Genomic DNA, 14817 nt, shown 5'->3' with positions numbered 1-14817 from the left:
AATACAGTTGTTTATGTAAGATTAGTGAGCGTATGTTTTAACCTTTGTTGTGGCATCCAGGTTCCGATGGCAAAGCATGAACACTCGCAGTGGGAAAAACAACGTAATCACAGGGGCGGTCCCTAATATTCCCAGGTGGCATAAACGGACTTGTCTAGGTGAAGAGATTACAGTTTTTCTCAGATCAGAATGAACATTCTCATAACTATTAGTTCAACCTCCACAACATTTAGTCATGTGTGCACATCATAGTAGCAATTTTCATCTGAACAAATTGCAAATGCTTTTTGAACATGTAGCTTTGTCATGTCAGTCAAAATAAACTATACTTATGGATGCTGAATAGTCATTCCCAATAAAACTAATAGTCTTCATTTCATTGCTTGAGTCATTGCATACAAAATTGGTGAACTAGTTATCAAATTCTGTCACAATGCTGTAGAATTGCAAAGAGCATATACAGTAAAACTGTGAAACATACATATTCAGTGTCTTGTACTCACTTACTCCCTACAGCAATTTGTAACTTTACTCTAGTTTTCAAATGGCTGTACAAGTACTGTATAGTGCTGTCTTGAGCATTTTCAGGTAGTGTCACCGAGTTTTGACCTTTTTTTGCATGAAAACACTGAGAGCATAAACTGTCGTAATGAAAACACGACAAAGCCATTTCTTGTTCATAAACGATGGTGTCAAGACTTTTCATTTTGATGACACTGGCAGTTTCATTGACATGACTGTGCCATCACTCCGGTGGAGTTTTTCTCTGCTGCTCACTCTGACAGGACTGAGGAATCTGGAAAATCTAAAGGTGGCGGTGTTTGCATCATGACGAACAGCAAGTGGTGTGATCCTAGAAATGTCACCGTTCTCTCAATTTCCTGCTCGCCTCATCTAGCGATCGTCTGTTAACCCTTCTACCTGCCCCGTGAGTTTACTTCAGTAATATTCAATGCTGTCTACATTCCTCCACAAGCCAACACAGATGCTGCGGTTTCAGAATTGCAAGAAGTGTTAAATAGACAACAACACACGCACCCTGAAGCTGCGCTTATTGTGGCCGGTACATCTGAACCGGTCCATGCCTGAATTTATTCAACGCATTCACTTCCCTACACGTGGTGACAACACACTGGATCACTGCTACACACAGTTCAAGAACAGTTACAAAGCTAAGTCTCTACCAGCTTTCGGAAAATCAGATCATGCCGCTGTTTTCCTACTGCCTATGTACAAACAGAGAAGTCAGACGGACCCCCCAGTGACGAAGGAGGTCAAGCGCTGGACTGACCAATCCGAAGCCAGGCTACAGGACGCCCTTACCTAGCGTTCATGGGCTTCGGAAAAACCTTTCTCTGAGTGAAAACATCATCATTCCGCGTCATTCACGTCACTTAAAGGGGTGGTTCAGGATTTTGGACATAAGACCTTATTTCCAAGTAAGCAAGTGTGATATTTATCAGTGGAGACCGTTTTCAGCACGTTTCATCCAGTCCTTCTAATTGCAGAGTTCGCAGGTGCTAGGCTAGCGCAAGTCAACGGTATGTGCTAGCCTGCCACTAAAGTCTTACCCACTCCAAAGAACACCTGAGACAAATTCCAGACAATCGATGTAAATGTCTGTGTTGATAGAATAGTGTAAGAAATACAACTACCCTTGCATCGCGTTGCAATAGTTATACTTTGGTCCCTAAAGTTGTTAGTAGTCATTTTGCAACTCAGCGGCGGACTGATATTACCAAGGCTACTACTAGGTATCCCCATTGGAGTGCGCTTTACTGTTTACTTTTCAGCGCAGTACTACTAACCGGAGCAAGTATAATTCCGCCGCTGCTAAGAAACTAGTCCCTCAAAATGTAATGCGATCGTTGAAATGCAAGGATAGAATAACGTTAGAAATAACACTGTCAATACAGACATTTACATCGATAGTCTGGCGTTATAATTTATTTGCCTCGGGTGTACTTTGGAGTGGGTAAGACTGTCTTTAGTGGCAGGCTAGCACATACCGTTGACTTGCGCTAGCCTAGCACCTGCGAACTCTGCAATTAGAAGGACTGGATGAAACGTGTTGAAAACGGTCTCCACTGATAAATATCACACTTGCTTACTTGGAAATGAGGTCCTATGTCCAAAATCCTGAACCACCCCTTTAATGTGTGAAACTGGGGCTAGATTTTGCTAACAGAGTTGCCCAGTTAGGGGCTCATCATCACTTTTGTCGTCACGTTGTAGTTCGTTTGTAGTCCATGTGGCCTTTCATGTCCAATGAAAGTGATGAAGTGTTTTGAGAAGCTTGTGAAAAACATTATCTGCTCATCCCACCCTGCCTCCTTCGACCCCCTCCAATTTGCTTACAGAGCCAACAGGTCTACAGAGGATGCCATCTCAAACCTCATGCACACCACCTTAACTCACCTGGAGGAGGGGAATGGGAATAATGTGAGGATGCTGTTCATTGACTTTAGTTCAGCATTCAACACGATAGTACCTCTCACCTTGGTCACAAAGATGAAGGCCTTAGGACTGAACACCACCCTGTCAGTGGATATTTGACTTCCTCACCAACCGTTCACAAGTGGTTAGAGTGGGGGGTCTGACATCTGACTCATTAACCATCAGCACTGGTGCTCCCCAAGGCTGTGTTTTGAGTCTACTGCTGTACAACATCTACACACATGACTGCAAAGCCAACAGTAGTCATACCTCCATCATCAAGTTTGCAGATGACACAGTGATCTTGGGCCTGATTAGTAACAACAATGAACAGCTCTACTTGGATCAGGTTGATGAGGTGGCACAGTGGTGTCAATCTAACAGCTTGACACTGAATATCAATAAAACCAAGGAAATGGTAGTGGATTACAGAAGGCAGCAGCAGAACTACAGTTACACCCCACTAATGATCAGCGGGCAACCTGTAGAGAGAGTCACAAGTTTTAAATACCTTGGTGTCCACATTACTGAAGACCTAACATGGACTGTTAACACTCAATATGTTCTGAAGAAGTCCAGACAACGACTCTACTTCCTTCGTCAGCTAAGGAAATTCAAAGTTTCTACATCCATCATGAAGGCCTTCTACACTTCAGCGGTTGAGAGTGTTCTAACTGGTAGCATCATCACTTGGTATGGGAACTCCACAGTTAGAGATTGTAGTACTCTGCAGAGAGTAGTGCGCTCAGCTGAACGTACTATAAGAACTCAACTCCCTGCTCTACAAGATATCTATTCCAGAAGAGTACTCCTAAGAGCCCAAAAGATTCTGAAGGACTCTTCTCATCCTAACAATGGATTATTCCTACCGCTGAAATCAAGAAGACACCTATGTAGTCACAAAGCCAGAACTGAGAGACTCAGGAGAAGTTTTTATCCCCAGGCCATCCGAACTCTGAACTCACTATACACTATACTGACTTTGCACACATTCACTCTTCAGCACTCTCAAACATTTCCCAACTCTGAACTCACACTATACTGACTTTGCACTCATTCACTCCTCAGCACTCATGACCCCCCCCCCCACACACACACACACACACCTACAAGACTTTTAGCACTTTTACATCCCTCACCCTATGCTATAGACCTTTTATTTATTTTCTTATTTCATCACACGTCAAAACACACACACACACACACACACACACACACACACATCTGACTTTCTCCAACTTTTGCACATCTCCATAGAACTTTTTATTTATTATTTTTGATTTCTCCTCCATCTACCCATGTCCTTGATTACCTAGCCTTTCTGCCCACCCCCCACCCCACCCCCATCCCCAACACACACACAAAAAACACACACACTTACATCATCAATGTCATCACCTCACATACATACAGCACACTGCTTGCTACAGTAAGCCTCCACTACTTGCTGCACACTGCCCCCCCCCCCCCCTACATACACAGCACATTGTCTTCAGGATCTTCTCCAACACACATCCTCTACATACTTACAGCACACTGCCCCCACCTACCCACACGCACACTACACACACACACACACACAGTCACTGCTACACTCCCCTCCCGCCCACACACACATCTTCATCACTCACATACATCATACATACAGTACTCTGCTTGCAATAGTAAGTCCCTTCACCATACTTGCAGTACACTGCCCCCCCCTCTCTCCCCTACATACACAGCACATTATTTCATCAGGAAGCTTCTCCAACACACATCCCCAACATACTTACAGCACACTGTCCACCCCCCCCCCCCCCCTAATACACAGCACATTGTCTCATGAGGAAGCTTCTCCAACACACATATTGCACACTGCCCTCTCCCCACATACACAGTACACTATCCCAGCTCCCCCCAACACACACACCAAGACCCCTGGCAGTTGGGTTAGCCCCTTGAGCCGTGGATCTGCCCAAGGTTTCTTCCTTGGTAAGGGAGTTTTTCCTTGCCCCTGTTGCTCTTGGGTGCTCCTTGTTGGTGCCCCCCCCCCCCCCCAATACCAATCCTCCCCCACCTTTCTTATGCAGCCCCCCCTACACACACACACCTACAAGACTTTTGGCACTTTTACATCCCTCTCCCTATGCTACAGACCTTTTATTTATTTTCCTATTTCATCACACATCTCCATAGAACTTTTTATTTATTATTTTTTATTTCTCCTCCATCTACCCATGTCCTTGATTGCCTAGCCTTTCTGCACACACCAAGACCCCTGGCAGTTGGGTTAGCCCCTTGAGCCGTGGATCTGCCCAAGGGAGTTTTTCCTTGCCCCTGTTGCTCTTGGGTGCTCCTTGTTGGTGCCCCCCCCCCCCCAATACCAATCCTCCCCCACCTTTCTTATGCAGCCCTTGCCACTTAATCTACTAAACCCCTCTTCTACTGCACTTTTTAGCCCTCCCCCCATAAATGCAAAAATAGGCTGACACCAGACATAATTTCACTGCATTTCTTACTTCCAGTAACTATATGCATGTGACAATAAACTTCCTTGTATCCTTGTATCCTTGTAAATACCATAAACATAAATTCACTGATTGTGTTTTATAAGTGTGCATTATGATGTCATGACCAGGTGTAATGTCACAGTAAGACTGCTGATGTCACCGTGGCCATTTATAACCTCAACATTCTAATGTAACTCAGACCATCGTTAGACATGCTGATGCAAACTAAGGGTAAGCTATCTTTATTAATTGTTTACTTGTTTACTGAATTGAAATGTAACCTCTTACTTTCATTACTTCCATTTTATGATTTCAGATTAGACAACTCATGAGCAGATACTGATTTATATAGTTCCTTGGCCTATACCTTTAATTAAGACTATGATTTGAGTTTGAACAATATGAATGAATGAAATCACCTCTATATTCATCCCCCAACTCTTTCCACAGATGAGCGTATTTGAGCAGGAGAGCTTAGAGAGATGCCTGTGCTCTAGGTTAGAAAGAGCCCAGGTGGACCTTGCTGACCGCATGCAGCAGCTGGACAAACATTTTCTGTGCATAGAGAGGGAGCTCCATGCAAAAACCAATGGATGGTTCAGGAAAGGGATGGCTGATATGCTGCAGGTAAAGGCTAATGTTCTACCATAATCTTAATATCAGTTTCTTGATTTGAGGGTGTCATTATATTTAACATATGTAAATGTTTGATGGGGACAATGACATTGTGTGAAAATATCTTTCATGACAATATCAATAGATTAATCTTATACACTGGAAAAAGCTATGTATTAACTTATTTGCATCTGTGTTTGTATACCTCATACCAACAGCAACAGACAAAGAACAAAGTTATTGAGAAATCAAGGGAGATGCTGGCAGAAGAAGAAATCAAAAGAGAAAAGGTGGTGGGAGAGACAGAGAGAGAGGAAGACCGACTGAAAGAGTTATTTGCAGCGATTGAAAAAGAGAAAGTAAGACTAACAGAGGAAGAGATGAGAAGAACAATGGTGGTGATGGAAAGAAAGCAAGAAGAGGGTCGACTAACAGAGTCGATCATGGCTATTGAGAAAGAGAAAACAAGATTGACAGAAGAAGAAATGAAGACAGAGAAGGTAGGTGAGAAAATGAGAGAAGGTCTGCTCAGAGAGTTGGCCACAGCTTCTGAGAAAGAGAAAAACAGACTGAAGGAAGAAGAACTGAAAACAAAAAAACCTTCAGGCAGAGAAAGAGAGACAGGAAGTTCATTTAAGAGAGCCAGCCAAAGCTATTGAGAATGCAACAGCCAAGAGGGCATGATGCAGAGAGAAAAAGAGAAAAAGTGTTGAGAAAGACAAAGAGAGAGAGAGGGAGAGAGAGAGGGAGAGGCCGAGAGAGAGAGAGAGAGGAAGAGAGAGAGGGAGAGAGAGAGAGACAGAGCAATAGAAACAGAAAGCGATGAGAAACGACTGAAAGAGTTGCTCACGGCAATTAAAACAGAGAAAGGAAGACTAACGGAGGAAGAGATGAGGAGAAAAATGGTGGAGGTAGAGAGAAAGAATCAACCAACAGAGTTTGTCATGGCTATTGAGAAAGAGAAAACAAGTTTGACAGAAGAACTGAAGAGAGAGAGAATTAAAGGAGAATTCCGGTGTGATATTGACCTAAAGTGTATCGAAACATGATACCGAGTGTGAACGTATGTCTCATAGCCCATCTCGGCTTGTCCCCTGCACTCCAAAATCTGGCGCTAGTTAGCCGATGCTACCAACATCTTTTTCAATAGTGGTGCTTCGGCATCGGGCTAGCCATGCAAATAAATCACTGTTTTACACCCATTTACGAGGCTCAATGTATCTCCACACTTCATTGGTAGACTTCCGAGGGCCCTGACATTTAAAATGAGACATTGAGAACTTTGAAAAAGCACTGGTAGTTTACTTACAAGACGATTTATACAGACAGTATCTTCACGAAGTTTAGCGTTTGCAGCCATCTTGAATTTAGTCACGATAAGTCGAGCAACGAGTAATGAACAGGTATGATAAGGGATCAGATTCCAAAAATAATTCAGTGGAAATGCATGGATTCCAGTTGCTGCTACTGGAAGAAACTGGAAGGGGGTTGACCAATTACTTCCTTCATTTACCAGCCATAATTTTCACTTGTTCAATCTGGTAAAACAGAGATTGAGATTACAGGTACAGTATGCAAGATTTTCACCTTTACGAAGCCAATGCAATCGTAAACGAACTTGTAATAGGCGAATCGTTCACCTATAGCATATCAGCCAAGACATAGCGACTCGAGTCGCTATGAGAAAACCAGCCATGGAACTTCAAGAACGGCTGCCCGACAAATCTCACGAGAATCATGAAACATTACCATGTCAGCTCGTTGGAGATAGTTTTTGCCAGAGCGGTAGATTTTTCTATGGCTCTGGTGTAGCCTACCTGTGGAAGAGTGTGGAAACATAAGAGACCAAGAAATCAAATCAGAATATACTAGCTGGTCAGTTACCTTTCATGAGCACTACTTTGCTTTGGTAGATTTTTGCAGAAGGGATCCCGGCACCAACATTTGTGGTGATGGGAGTGATGAACATTGTCAACTGCATATCAGTCATCCCTTTCCTGAACCATCAATCGGTTTTTGCATGGAGCTCCCTCTCTATGCACAGAAAATGTTTGTCCAGCTGCTGCATGCGGTCAGCGAGGTCCACCTGGGCTCTTTCTAACCTGGAGCACAGGCATCTCTCTAAGCTCTCCTGCTCAAATACGCTCATCTGTGGAAAGAGTGGGGGGATGAATATAGAGGTGATTTCATTCATTCATATTGTTCAAACTCAAATCATAGCCTTAATTAAAGGTATAGGCCAAGGAACTATATAAATGGGGCAGCCGTGGCCTACTGGTTAGCGCTTCGGACTTGTAACCGGAGGGTTGCTGGTTTGAAGTAGGCACGACCAGTAGGCACGGCTGAAGTGCCCTTGAGCAAGGCACCCAACCCCTCACTGCTCCCCGAGCGCCACTGTTGTTGCAGGCAGCTCACTGCGCCGGGATTAGTGTGTTCTTCACCTCACTGTGTGTTCACTGTGTGCTGAGTGTGTTTTACTAATTCACGGATTGGGATAAATGCAGAGACCAAATTTCCCTCACGGGATCAAAAGAGTATATATACTAATACTTACTTATACTAAATCAGTATCTGCTCATGAGTTATCTAATTTGAAATCATAAAATGGAAGTCATGAAAGTAAGAGGTTATTCAATTAAGTAAACAAGTTTACAATTAATAAAGATAGCTTACCCTTAGTTTTTCTGATGCTCATGAACGCTAGGTTACACCTGGTCATGACATCATAATGCACACTTATAAAAAAATAATCAGTCAATTTATGTTTATGGTATTTGGCAGACACTTTACAGTTTATAATCACTACATTATTAGTTTATAAGTTTAATATGCAAGATGAACAGATGAGTTTTACACCATTTCTTGAAAGTAGGCCTACCTATAAAAACTCTCACAAGAAAGTGGAACATCAGCCTACTCATTATGCTCTGAGTGATAAAAAAAGTGTTAGAGTGTAAAGTGCAGTCTGTAGGCCTACATAAAGTCTGACTGTGTATGTCAGCAACCTTTTCATCTCTGATAGGCCTATTGTTCAGATATGTGACTGTCTTTTGTAGGCCTACATCTTCGTTTATAGGCTATTGTATGTTACAGTTTTTCTCAGTCGCTTTGGTGCTTTTCTCAGATCAGAATGAAATTCTCATAACTAGGCTATTAGTTCAACCTCCACAACATTTAGTCATTTGTGCACATTATAGTAGCAATTTCTCCTTCCTCTGAACAAATGCTTTTGAACATCTATCAGTTGCTTTGTCATGTCAGTCAAAATTAACTATACGTATGGATGCTGGTTCCCAATAAAACTAGTCTTCATTTCATTGCTTGAGTCATTACATACAAAATTGGTGAACTAGTTATCAAATTCTGTCACAATGCTGTAGAATTGCAAAGAGCATAATAAAACTGTGAAACGTACATATTCAGTGTCTTGTAGCCTACTCACTTACTCCCCTAACTACAGCAATTTGTAACTTTACTGTAGTTTTGAAATGGCTGTACAAGTACTATAGTGCTGTCTTGAGCATTTTCAGGTAGTGTCATCGAGTTCTGACCTTTTTTGCATGGGAAAACACTAAGAGCATAAACTGTCGTAATGAAAACATGACAAAGCCATTTGACTATCTTGTTCATAAACAATGGTGTCAAGACTTCTCATTTTGATGACACTGGCAGTTTCATTGACAAATAGGCCTACTACTTGCTTTTGAAGAATGGACTATCCATTTTGAGCAAGTGACATGCTTTTGCAAGTTATCCACTAGGTTTTGCAGTTTGCACTAATTGTTTTGAGAAATGCACTAGGCCTAACTGTGCAAATGTAAATAGTGATGTGAGAAAAGCACCAAAGCGACTGAGAAAAACTGTAACTTGACTGTAAATTAAACTGTAAATTAACTAAACTGAGAGGTATGCGTGCTTCCATATGTAGCCTAAGTCATAAAGAACATAATGTTAATAAGTAGCTAACCTAGGCTGTTATGAATCGTTGACCGAAAAGCCATCTGGCTGCACATATAGGCGTGGTGCAGATGTTTGTCATTGTGTAGCCTACCATGTTTCATGTCTAACAACGTAGCCTAAGCTAGCCTAGTAGAACATTTTACGAATGGAAATCACATTTGCATGTAAGACTATAATGAAACGATTCTCTCAGACTCTGCGAACGACTGGCTTAACGAATAGGAAGATTTGAAAACGCACCGCAAGAAGTAAGTTATGGAATGCGAGTGCCATCTGGTGGTGATAAGCGGATCAGAAGATATGGTGAGTGTATAATTTTCAGGCTGCAGGCCTAGGCCACCGAACTGTAAGGCAGAAATTATATAAAACTGCTGACGCTATTCGGGGTTTCATCAGGTCCCTTTCCACAGGTGTATTAATCAAGCACCATGCAGTCTGCATTGATAATCAAGATGCTTGATTTTATACACCTGTGGAAAGGGACCTGATGAAACCCATGAATACCAACTCTGTCGGCATACGCAGCTGTAACTACTATGTTAGAAATCCCAGTACTTTCCCCCTGCCAAATTGAGACACACCCCCTTGCATTCCACCTGCACCAAATTGGCAATTAACCTGAGACTTTCTAGCTGGAAAATAAAGTAGGCCTAAGAGTTAACTGGAAACTGGAATCCCGTATTTTAATTGACACATCATTCTGGCAGCACCAATCCACACCAGCCAACACTCCTCAATACTTTACAACTAAGGACTTTAAAACTGTTTTTTCATATTTGACTGAACTGATAGCTTACCTGTTGTTATTGTGTCCTTTCTTTCTTCACAGTATTAGGCCAAGATACGTCCTCCCATAAATTCAGAAGACACATCTCGAATCAGTCAACAGTTTATCCCATTACACCAACCATGATGTGTTTGTTGTGCATTCCATATGATCATTTAACAATTAATATTTTGAAATTTGTATGCATATCAATTAAGCAGACATTGATGTCATATCAAGCAGGCATTGATGTCTGCAATGTATGTTAAGACTGCAAGGCAGAAATGTTTCATGCTTTGTTACACAACCATTTAACTGTTCCTCTGATGACAACAATAATTTACTCTTCACTACAGCGATGGTCACGGGCCCTCTGGCGACTTGTCAGTATAGCCTACTAATGTAATGTCTGTGCCGAGCTCCAATGAGTAACTGTAAAATATAATACTCTAAGATACTCTAAATGTCATTGCATAAGTAGGACACATTAATAATGTGAGTAAAATGAATTGGGCTACGTTTGCAGGATCCATACTCGATGCTGAAATCAACAACAACAAAAAAAAACTGATGTGTGCGTGAGCCTAGATTCCAAAAATAATTCAGTGGAAATGCATGGATTCCAGTTGCTGCTACTGGAAGAAACTGGAATCCATGCATTTCCACTGAATTATTTTTGGAATCTGATCCCTTATCATACCTGTTCATTCTTACTTGTTGCTCGACTTATCGTGACTAAATTCAAGATGGCTGCAAACGCTAAACTTCGTGAAGATACTGTCTGTATAAATCGTCTTGTAAGTAAACTACCAGTGCTTTTTCAAAGTTCTCAATGTCTCGTTTTAAATGTCAGGGCCCTCGGAAGTCTACCAATGAAGTGTGGAGATACATTGAGCCTCGTAAATGGGTGTAAAACAGTGATTTATTTGCATGGCTAGCCTGATGCCGAAGCACCACTATTGAAAAAGCTGTTGGTAACATCGGCTAACTAGCGCCAGATTTTGGAGTGCAGGGGACAAGCCGAGATGGGCTATGAGACATCCGTTCACACTCGGTATCATGTTTCAATACACTTTAGGTTAATATCACACCGGAATTCTCCTTTAATTAGTGATAACGTGTGGTGATGCTGTTATCGCTTTGATAGCTCATAAATATCACTATACATAGTATGTTTTTAAGCCTACTTATTTATTATTATTTTTTTACAAAGAAACGTTTAGCATGATCTTCAAATTCATAGTGATGCTATGGGCATCATCATACGAATGGAAGATGGGAGTTACATTACAGCCTACTTACTTTGCATAACATTTCCATGTCCAATCGCCTTTTACTGCGCAGCGTACGTGCATGCACACACGTGCATTTTCTAGCTGCGGGGCAGAGCAGTATAGAGACTGGAGCATAGACTGTATGTTCTATATATACAGTCTATGGTTTAACTAAGTTAAGCTAACGTGTGCTTCTAACTTAGCCACTAAAGGCTGATAGGCTACATTGTGCACATAAATCATGACAGGGGAAAGAAAAATATTTTAATATGATAAATAAATGGTTTGGTTTGTTTTGACAAGCAACATGTCAGGTCGAGTGCCGTGGCTGAGTTGAGAGGTGGGGCTATGTCGTCATAAAGTTGCCGGCTTCGCACCTACAGGCGTCTACACGGCGAAAGTTAGCCGGCGGTTTCTAAAGTTCCCACTTCGGAAGCCAGTTTCAAAAGCTATCGGTTTCAGTCTCCTAAACTCCCGGCGTCGTGTACATGCAAGGCGTAACCGTTTACAAAACCTCACCGGTTTCACAAAAACCGGCGTCGTGTGCATGGCCCCTAAGACAATACAGATCAAACACAGGCATCCACACATGTAAATTTAATGCAAAAAGGCATTCTTTAGAAATGCATAAGGTTTGGGCAAAAGACGGGCCTTACACCTTTAAACCAATGAGAGTGACATCCGTCATTCCAGCAAGCAGTGCAACATCTAACAGCGCATCAGTGTTTTCATTATTGACTTGGTGTAACTGGCAATTTGCTGGTGTTGATATAAAGCAGGCGTCGCCAACCTACTGTGTTTTCCTCCAAGAGTAATGTAATCCATGCTCTCCTGAACTTTCCTCACTTTATTCTATATACTAAGTGAAAGTAGTTCTACCTCGTCGTCGGTCCACATGTATGAGTCACTTTTTGATTTATTTTTTGCCATATTTCCCTTTGGTTTAATCAGCCTAAACGCGTAGCCTTCTGTACATTTTAAATTTACCTAAGTTTATTCTCGGATATGCAATTGAACTTTGACTGGGATAGCGCAATCTGTTGGCCTGGCGTGTTACAGACGCCGATTTGTGTAAAGTGAACTGTGAGATGTTGGTAGGCTTTTGCACATTTTAATCGATGCTTGCCATAACACGATAAAACATATAACTGACAACTTATATCATCTCCATCTCATATTGAATATTGTTGGCCTATCATAGCCTACTGTGTTGTGCATGCGTGGGTAGGCTGACATAAGATAATTATGCAAGCATGATCACATTATACTATCCCAGATAGCCTGTACTGTCTTGAAAACGATATAACTTAGCTTATGAAGAGCTCTTTTTCAAAATGTGTATTTCAGGTAATATCAATAAACATGCAGTTGTGTTTTGATTGAGTAAAGACCCAATACAATTCCATTGAAATTACTTACAGAATTAATTGCAGAATAATAATAATAAAGTTGTGGGTTCAATTCCTGGCTTCCACTGTGGTGCCCTTGAGCAAGGCACTTAACCCCAAGTTGCTCCGGGGACAATGGCCCTTGTGTTATAATTGACATATGTAAGAAAATGGGGTAGCAATACTGTAGCAGGCGCTATGTAAATACAAATTACCTGATTTTGCTGTTGAGAAAATCTGGGATGAACAGAAAATGAGCAGTAGCTCCAGCATGTCGACACCCGTATCCTTTGTTGTTGTGTTCAATTATTCTGTTGGAATGGTCTCTACACCTCTGACTCTGATGGGTAATGTTGTGTTAGATGTTATGACAGCTGCTGAACAGGACTATAGGTATCACTGTTCCAGATATGTTTCATGATACAGCTGCTGAACAGGACTAGGTCTCAATGGCACAGCTGCTGAACAGGTATCAAGGGCAAGGATTCAAGGTCAATCGCAGTTGCAGTTGAATGCAAACAGTGCAAACTACTTCTTGTAAATGGGGGAGTCAGTGATTTGGGGCCTAAGGCACAGACAGGAATGGGTCCTCAATGTCTGTCAATAAACATCTTATTTATCAGTCTAAAACCAATCACTTCTGTTAAAATATTACTTACAGTTATAATGTAAAGACTCTATAAAGTACTCCTGATCTGTGTTTGTAGTCTGTTCAAACAGGGAAAAAGGAAAACCTGTCAGAGATTCATGAACTTAATCTACTGTGTCCTGAAATGGAGAGGGAGTGAGCAGTCAATTCTTATACACCCCACCTTTTTGTAACCACAATATTTATTTTTTACCTTCAATGCATCCTGCTTCTGGTCAACTTTTGGACATCATTCTATGTGGCCTTTACTCCATAGAACACAGGACCTTATGGCCTTTACTCCATATAAGACAAGCCCTTAGTGGCACAAGCAGTCCTTTTTGAACCTCTTTTGTCATTTGCTGCCCTTTTATCACATGTGTTTGTGACTTCCTTGTTTGACCATTTGTGGACACATTCTGTGTTCCATGCTGAAGCCACTTCCTTATGAGAGAGCATGTTCAATGAGTTGCTGTTACCTGTATGACCTGCATGAATGCCAAACTGAACACTGAAAAACATTTCTGAGACAGGAGGAATACTTCCTCCTGAGGATGGCCCTGTGGTTCTTCTGTAATTTTCCTACAAAAGTATGCAGTACAAACTGCAAAAAGTACACAAACCCACAAACACTTTCCCCTGGAAAACACCAGCAATGTCAGAGAGTCTGTATTTCTCTTTGTATTCCAATCCAATCCAATCCACTTTATTTATATAGCACAGTTTAAACAAACACAAGGTTCCCAAAGTGCTGTACAGCAAGGTAAGAAACACATTAAGACACCACAGAAGCACAATAATAGGATAAAGTATTAAAATTAAAAAAAATGTAAAAAATAAAAGTAAAAATACATAAAAACTAAGATAAAAGTAAAAATTATTCAAAAATAACCTATGGCTGTTCATCTTAGAAGTGATAACATCAGCATGGTTTGTTTTTTTTGTATCTGGAAAATTCTAGGCTCTAGATCTAGGCTGCCGATAGGTGAAATGCAGCTCACATGGCACCAGGAAGGTACCCTGGAAATCCAGAGTTCTCGTGAGAGAGAGCACAATGGAATTGTCTCTGCGAGACACTCTGGCAAAGAGCAATGATGCACGTTACTTTTTCCCCAACATTCCTGGGAACCAGCTAAACTGATGAAGACAGCGCTGCAACATTGGAGGACAGTACACATTGGTCGTAGTGTTATCCCATTGCGTCAGAGTCCGAAATCATTCAAAGTAAACATGGTCTAGTGTTATCCAATTGCGTGCA

The 14817-nt window shown here is 41.6% G+C and overlaps 2 long non-coding RNA genes across 2 annotated transcripts; one reads left to right on the top strand and one right to left on the bottom strand.

The window, feature by feature from the left end:
- Nucleotides 1-5091: 5091 nt before the first annotated feature.
- LOC121698016 lies at nt 5092-14665 on the top strand. The gene is made up of 3 exons (XR_006026672.1): nt 5092-5159; nt 5379-5555; nt 13294-14665. It is a non-coding gene; the product is annotated as an uncharacterized LOC121698016 (long non-coding RNA).
- Nucleotides 7561-11650, bottom strand: LOC121698017. The gene is made up of 3 exons (XR_006026673.1): nt 11572-11650; nt 8217-8278; nt 7561-7692 (listed from the first exon to the last, which is right to left on the bottom strand). It is a non-coding gene; the product is annotated as an uncharacterized LOC121698017 (long non-coding RNA).
- Nucleotides 14666-14817: the final 152 nt, after the last annotated feature.

This window comes from Alosa sapidissima, chromosome 23 (genome assembly GCF_018492685.1).
Source record: "Alosa sapidissima isolate fAloSap1 chromosome 23, fAloSap1.pri, whole genome shotgun sequence".
In the NCBI taxonomy this organism is placed as follows: domain Eukaryota; kingdom Metazoa; phylum Chordata; class Actinopteri; order Clupeiformes; family Clupeidae; genus Alosa; species Alosa sapidissima.
This window is presented reverse-complemented; position numbering and strand designations above follow the sequence as displayed.